Below are 7,541 nucleotides of genomic sequence, written 5' to 3'. Positions count from 1 at the left end.
GAAAAACAGAAAAACAGAAAAAACTAAAAGCTAAAAATAAAAAAATTGTGTGTGTAGTGTGTGTGTGTGTGTGTGCATGTAGTGTGTGTGTGCGCGCGCGCGTGTGTGCGCTACGGTCGGCGCCGGCGCCGGTGTGCGCTACGATCGATTGGAGGGAGGAGAGGGGCCGGGGGAGGGGCTCACAGCGCGCGCGGGCAAGGTCGAGGCGACGGCGACGGCGAGGCGAGGTCGATCCAAAGGCGACAGCGACGGCGAAGCGAGGGGATCGGCGACTGGGACGGCGATGGGGGTGCCGCGGAGTCGACGGGGACGACGCGACGAGGACGGGGGCGTCGCGGAGTCGACGGGGACGGCGCGACGGGGGCGGCGACGGCGCGGGACGGGGCGGCGGCAGAGAGAAGTGGGAGATGAGAAACTGAAAATTTTCAAAGTGTTTCTTATATAGGGGACACCTTTAGTACCGGTTGGAGCCACCAATCGATACCAAAGGCCTGTTTTGGCCAGGCCAAGCGGGGGGAAGCACCCCCCTTTAGTACCGGTTCCTGGCTCCAACCGGTACTAAAGGCCCCCCCTTTAGTACCGGTTGGTTCCATGACCCGGTAGTAAAGGGGTTGCGCTGCAGGCGAGGGGCGCAGACGTTTAGTCCCACCTCGCTAGCCGAAGGGCGCTCACACCTGCTTATAAGCCTCGCCGCCGCTGCTATCTCGAGCTCCTCTCTAAAGCAGGCCTTCTGGGCCTACCTCTGCTACTCTGCCCCGTGGGGCCTATTGGGCTTGCGGGCCTGCATCCTGGCCCAACAACAGGTTGGGTTTCTAGTCGTATGCAGGCCGCTGTTGCCCGGTAGGTGGGCTTTTTTCATTTAGTTTTTTCTTTTCTGCTTTATTTATTTTGTTTTATTTTTTTAGTTGTTTTTTGCTGTATTTAGAGTTTCTTTGTGAATATTTTTGATAGTTTTTAGAAACTTTCAGTTAGTGCCGGTAGTTTTTAAATTTGAATAGTTTAAATTTTGAATTATTTGAAATTTGTGTGAATCACTAGTTTGTGAATAACTTAGCTTTAAAAATACATTTTCCAGTGATTCTTTTTTCTTATGTTTAATATTAGTGTGTTTTATCATTATATTCAATTTGGTAATGCTTAAGTTATTTAAAAATGAAATGCCTATGTAACGGATGAGTTTTCGTCCGAAACTCTGATACTTCGAAACAGATTGTCCATTTTGTACACGAAGTGCATCAAGTTTTTGTGTAACCCTCTCTACTTTTTTGCACATGCTATGTGGGTGAAATTATGATACCATGCCAACTTTCATCCTTTTCTGAGTTCATTTGAAATGCTTTTCAATTTCAGGGTCATTTAGCTAAAAAAATCAATAAATGCATGAAAGAATTTGCTTGCACATAAAATTTCTTCGCGTTTCAAATGCCAAAACACATAACTAGCTACCCTAACTATTACAGAGATTCCCTCCTGGGTGTAAAACACAGAAGAAAGTGATGATAGTTAAGCCGATCACATCCCAGATCTTTGGGTGTGAAACTTTTTCTTCGCGTGTGTCCCTTTGCGTCGTAGCCATGGAAAATCTTCATCATTTAACGGGATGCTCGGGTCAATATTCACTGTGAATGGAGCAATTTCATCAAACTTTTCATAATCTTCTGACTTGTCTGTCTTGTCATCCACTCCCACGATGTTTCTCTTCCCAGAAAGAACTATGTGCCGCTTTGACTCATCGTACGATGCATTCGCTTCCTTATCTTTTCTTTTTCTTGGCTTGGTAGACATGTCCTTCACATAGAAAACCTGTGCCACATCATTGGCTAGGACGAATGGTTTGTCTGCATACGCAAGATTGTTGAGATCCACTGTTGTCATTCCGTACTGCGGGTCTTCCGTTACCCCGCCTCGTGTCATATTGACCCATTTGCACCGAAACAAAGGGACTTTCAAACCACGTCGATAGTCAAGTTCCCATATGTCCTGTATATAACCATAATATGTTTCCTTTCCCGTCTTGGTTTCTGCATCAAAGCGGACACCACTGTTTTGGTTGGTGCTCTTCTTATCTTGGGCGATCGTGTAAAATGTATTACCATTTATCTCGTACCCTTTGAAAGTCATTATATTCGAAGATGGTAACTGGGACAGCAAGTACAAGTAATCTTCAATAGAGGTGTCATGCGTGGTACGTGCTTGCAACCAGCTGGCGAAACTCCTAGTTTATTCACGTGTAATCCAGTCATCAGACCGCTCCGGGTGTTTGGAGCGTAGCAAATTCTTGTGTTCATTCATATACGGAGCCACCAAGGCGGAATTCTGTAGAACTGTGTAGTGTGCTTCAGTGAGAGAATGTCCGTCCATACATATTATTTGTTCCCCTCCTAGCGTGCCTTTTCCATCCAGTCTGCCCTTATGCCGCGATTCAGGAACACCAATCGGCTTAAGGTCAGGAATAAAGTCAATACAAAACTCAACGACCTCCTCATTTTGACGGCCCTTGGAGATGCTTCCTTCTGGCCTAGCACGGTTATGAACATATTTCTTTAAGACTCCCATGAACCTCTCAAAGGGGAACATATTGTGTAGAAATACAGGACCCAAAACGTCAATCTCTTCGCATAGGTGAACTAGGACGTGCGTCATGATGTTGAAGAAGGATGGTGGGAACACCAACTCGAAATTGACAAGACATTGCACCAAATCATTCTGTAACCTTGGTATGATTTCTGGATCGATTACCTTCTGAGATATTGCATTGAGAAATGCACATAGCTTCACAATGGCTAATCGAACGTTTTCCGGTAGAAGCCCCCTCAATGCAACCGGAAGCAGTTGCGTCATAATCACGTGGCAGTCATGAGACTTTAGGTTCTGGAACTTTTTCTCTGCCATGTTTATTATTCACTTTATATTCGACGAGAAGCCAGACGGTACCTTAATACTGAGCAGGCATTCAAAGAAGATTTCCTTCTCTTCTTTGGTAAGAGCGTAGCTTGCATGACCCTGATGTATCCCGTCTTTTCCGTGCATACGTTGCTGGTCCTCCCGTGCCTCGGGTGTATCTTTTGTCTTCCCATACACGCCCAAGAAGCCAAGCAGGATCACACAAAGATTCTTCGTCACGTGCATCACGTCGATTGCGGAGCAGACCTCGAGGTCTTTCCAATAGCGCAGGTCCCAAAATATAGATTTCTTCTTCCACATGGGTGCGCGTCCGTCAGTGTCATTCGGAACAGGTTGTCCACCAGGACCCTTTCCAAAGACCACCTTCAAATCCTTGACCATATCATGTACATCAGCACCAGTACGGTGGCGAGGCTTCGTCCGGTGATCCGCCTCACCTTTGAAATGCTTGCCTTTCTTTCTTACGAGATGCCTGCTCGGAAGAAATCGACGATGTCCCAGGTACACATTCTTATTAGCCAAATATATACTGTCAGTACCGTCCAAACAGTGCGTGCATGTGCGGTATCCCTTGTTTGTCTGTCCTGAAAGGTTACTGAGATCAGGCCAATCATTGATGGTCACGAACAGCAACGCCTTTAGGTCAAATTCTTCCCCCATGTGCTCATCCCACGCACGTACACCTGTTCCATTCCACAGTTGTAAGAGTTCTTTAACTAATGGCCTTAGGTACACATCAATGTCGTTGCCGGGTTGCTTAGGGCCTTGGATGAGCACTGGCATCATAATGAACTTTCGCTTCATGCACAACCAAGGAGGAAGGTTATACAAACATAGAGTCACATGCCAGGTGCTATGGTTGCTGCTCTGCTCCTCAAAAGGATTAATGCCATCTGCGCTTAGACCAAACCATACGCTCCTTGCGTCATCTGCAAACTCCTTCCCGTACTTTCTTTCGATTTTTCTCCACTGCGACCCGTCAGCGGGTACTCTCAACTTTCCGTCTTTCTTACGGTCTTCTCTATGCCATCGCATCGCCTTGGCATGCTCTTTGTTTTGGAACAAACGTTTCAACCGTGGTATTATAGGAGCATACCACATCACCTTGGCATGAATCTTCTTCCTGGGGCGCCGGCCCTCGACATCACCAGGGTCATCGCGGCAGATCTTATAGCACAATGCACCACATACTGGGCAAGTGTTCAAATCCTCGTACTCACCGCGGTAGAGGATGCAATCATTAGGGCATGCATGTATCTTCTGCACCTCTAACCCCTAGAGGGCAGACAACCTTCTTTGCTTCGTACGTACTCTCGGGCAATTCATTGTCCTTTGGAAGCATATCCTTTATCATTACCAGCAACTTTCCAAATCCCTTGTCAGATACACCATTCTCTGCCTTCCATTGCAGCAATTCCAGTGTGGTGCCCAGCTTTTTCTTGTCACCTACGCAATCGGGTACAACAATTTTTTGTGATCCTCTAACATGCGCTGCAACTTCTTCTTCTCCAAATCACTTGCGCAGTTTCTCTTTGCATTGGCAATGGCCGGACCTAGATCATCAACGGGCTCATCTGATGCCTCTTCTTCAGCTTCTTCCCGCATTGCCGGCTCAGCTTCTTCCCGCATTACCGGCTCAGATTCTTCCCCCATTGTTGTATCATCGTATTCAGGGAACTCATGGCCAGGATAGCTGTCGTCGTCCTCTTCTTCTTCATTGTCTTCCATCATAACCCCTCTTTCTCCGTGCTTGGTCCAAATATTATAATGGGGCATGAAACCGGTCTTAAACAGGTGGACGTGAATGGTTCTTGATGTAGAGTAATTGTGACCATTCTTACAGCGAGCACATGGACAAGGCATAAAACCATCCGCCCGCTTGTTTGCCTCAGCCGCAAGCAGAAAAGTATGCACGCCCTCAACGAACTGGGGAGAGCATCGGTCATCGTACATCCATTGCCGGCTCATCTTCATTACACAATACCGAATAGACCAAATTAATACAAGTTCATACATAAAGTTCATACAACACTTAAATGCAACAAACAAATAACTCTCTAGCTAAAGCATTTAAATGCAACAACAAATACGATCAAGATCACAACTAAGGTAACAATGGATCCAACAGCATAATGATACCAAGCCTCACTATCGATGGCATATTTTCTAATCTTTCTAATCTTCAAGCGCATTTTCTCCATCTTGATCTTGTGATCATCGATGACATCGGCAACATGCAACTCCTATTCCATCTTCTCCCCTTCAATTCTTTTCAATTTTGCTTTCAAGTACTCGTTTTCTCTTTCAACTAAATTTAACCTCTCGGCAATAGGGTCGGTTGGAATTTCCGGTTCAGATACCTCCTAGAAAAAATTTCTATGTCAACTTGATGGGCATAATTTGTCATAAACACGAAATGCAACTAGTTTTAAAAGAGAATATACATACCACATCCGAATCATAACAAGGACTAGGGCCGACGGGGACGGATATCAAAACCATGGCACTATATGTATAACAAACAACGTACGGGTAAGATAATTATACGAGTAACTATATATCCAAATCACACAAACATCAATTTTTATATAAAATTTCATGAACAAGAGGCTCACCACAAGGTGGTGCCGGCGACGGGACGGTGCAGGCGATCGACGGTGGCTACGATGGAGATTTAGAAGGCACTAAGTAAACCACACCTACATATGCAAACTAAGTGTTATTTTTGACCTCAAATTGCATATAAATCAAATACTAGCACATATATATATATATATATATATATATATATATATATATATATATATATATCCTCCCAAATTACTAAACTCACAAATTAATCACTATATAAACCAATGCAAGAGCTAATCTAGCAATGAGAGATGAAAGGACAAAGTTGCTAACCTTTGTGATCATTTGAATGGATGAGGGCCTTCAAATCTTGACAAATTTTGGGCAAATTTTGTGATGAACTCGAGAGGAAGAAGGGAAGAACAGAGGAGAGGGCCGAAGAGGGGAAAGGGGGAAGAACAGAGTGCTGGTGGACGAAGGGTTTATATAGGACGACCTTTAGTACCGGTTCGTGGAACGAACCGGTACTAAAGGTGCTGGAGGGGCCCCACTCTGGCAACATCCTGCCACCACTCTCATTAGTACCGGTTCGTGGCACGAACCGGTGCTAAAGGTTCGCCACGAACCGGTACTAATGAAAGCGGCCCGGCTATCCGTTGGAACCGGCACTAATGTGTACATTAGTGCCGGCTCAAATACAAACCGGCACTAATGTGCTTCACGTTTGACCATTTTTCTACTAGTGGAGGATGGCTGATCGGCCGGGAAGTTAGATGATTTGAAATGATAAGGGGTGATTAGAGATTAGAGGTTAAATTGAGCAGTGATGCGGATGATTAGAGATTAAATTGTAAAATAATTCAGAAATTTGAAAATCAGGAAAAAAATCACAAAAAATCACAAAATTTCCTTTAGACTAAAGGTAGAGCTCCAGACAGCGGCCACGTGGAGAGCCTTTAGTCCCGGTTCGTAATAGAACCGGGACTAAAGGGGGGCTTTAGTACCGACCCTTTAGTCCTGGTTCCAGAACCAGGACTAAAGGACCTCTGGAACCGGAACAAATGAGCCTTTTTCTACTAGTGCACGGAAAAGGAAGTATATATATGGCATCTATAGAAAGGATGTGTATCATGTCTCTTATATAATGGGCACTAAGGGAGGCAAGTGGCTGGATAAATGTTTCATTAATAAAGATTGATAGATAGGATAATGTCGACCGTGTGCGTCAGCACAAACTATCTTGAGTATTAAATGGCCAAGATTTCAATGGTGATAGAAAATATACACTACAATATGTAAATAATGTGTAGTATGAGAGGTAGGTGGCCGGATGAATCTTTCATAAATAAAGATAGCTTGGGTAATGACAGAATGGTGGTACTTGAGCACAAACCATCTTAGGGGCCCAAGATTTCATGTTGATAGAAAAAGTAAAGGTAAAATATGTAAACAATAATCATGAATAACACAAATCAATGCTAGCACAAAAAATGTTTATGTAGTTAATACTTTTGATATGTTTTTTTTCTCCCCCATGAGCCAGACACTGCTTCAAAAATCGTATAGACGAGCCGCCAAAAATCTTCTCCTGTGACGAGTAGGACATCCGGCAGTCAGCTACATCGAATTAGTAGTGAATCATTGTGTAGTTGAGGACAATAGCCTGTAAAGTGAAAGTAAACATCCAACACGATTGTGATGCTTGCCATTTAAGTGGAAAAATGGAGGCATGGCCACATAGAGTACATTTTTTTTTATATTTGTGTTATTACTTAGATAGTAATCAAGGATGAACAAAAATGAGTCTAGGTACACATAGTCGGCCAGATTACTGACCAGTAATTTGTTTCTTCCCGTGCGAATGCAGGTTCACAATGCTGGCCATCGAAATGCTGAGGAGATTCACACAAGGGAAAACAAGGAGGCGGTTTCGGAAGAGGAGCCAACGACAATGTTTTACGATGCGATGTGAACAACACTGACACTGAAAAAGGAAAAATTCACTAGGTTACCTGCACTCGTTGCCATTCAGGTCTCAAGGAGGGTCTGTCTGCATCGTTTCAACC

Source organism: Triticum dicoccoides, chromosome 6A (genome assembly GCF_002162155.2).
Source record: "Triticum dicoccoides isolate Atlit2015 ecotype Zavitan chromosome 6A, WEW_v2.0, whole genome shotgun sequence".
Lineage (NCBI taxonomy): Eukaryota > Viridiplantae > Streptophyta > Magnoliopsida > Poales > Poaceae > Triticum > Triticum dicoccoides.
Note: the sequence above shows the minus strand (reverse complement) of the source record.